This window comes from Ictidomys tridecemlineatus, chromosome 1 (genome assembly GCF_052094955.1).
Source record: "Ictidomys tridecemlineatus isolate mIctTri1 chromosome 1, mIctTri1.hap1, whole genome shotgun sequence".
NCBI lineage: Eukaryota > Metazoa > Chordata > Mammalia > Rodentia > Sciuridae > Ictidomys > Ictidomys tridecemlineatus.
The window spans coordinates 163,658,244-163,658,667 of NC_135477.1; the positions used below are offsets into that span (position 1 = coordinate 163,658,244).

General features: G+C 45.5%; 1 non-coding gene across 1 annotated transcript; it reads left to right on the forward strand.

Moving 5' to 3' along the window:
* The first annotated feature begins 240 nt into the window (after positions 1 to 240).
* On the forward strand, positions 241 to 424 carry LOC120885974 (small nucleolar RNA SNORA73 family). Its single transcript, XR_005728760.1, has one exon. It is a non-coding gene; the product is annotated as a small nucleolar RNA SNORA73 family (small nucleolar RNA).

A 424-nucleotide genomic window follows, 5' to 3' on the forward strand; every position in this document is an offset into this window, starting at 1 on the left:
GAAGCTGATTTCCAGGAACTGTGTGAGGCCAAAAGTGCAAGGTGGAGATGGTTCTGATGCCAAGCATGGAATTCTATCAAATCTAGAACCCCTTAAAATGCCAGAAGCAATTTAAGTACCATTAAGGGTTGAAAAGAAGACAATCTAGAGCCACGCGTGCAGTCTTGATATTTCAACCTTGATTGCTAAAATTATCAATAAGTTTTACAGTTTTCTGGGGGAAAAAAGTTGCAATCTCGTCCAACGTGGATAACCCAGGAGGTCACTCTCCCCGGGCTCTGTCCAGGTGGCATAGGGGAGCATAGGGCTCTGCCCCATGATGTACAGTCCCTTTCCACAATGTTGGACATGAAGCTGGGCTTTGTGTCTGCACCTGCATATTCCTACGACTTCTCAGTGGAGACAAACCATGCAGGAAACAATA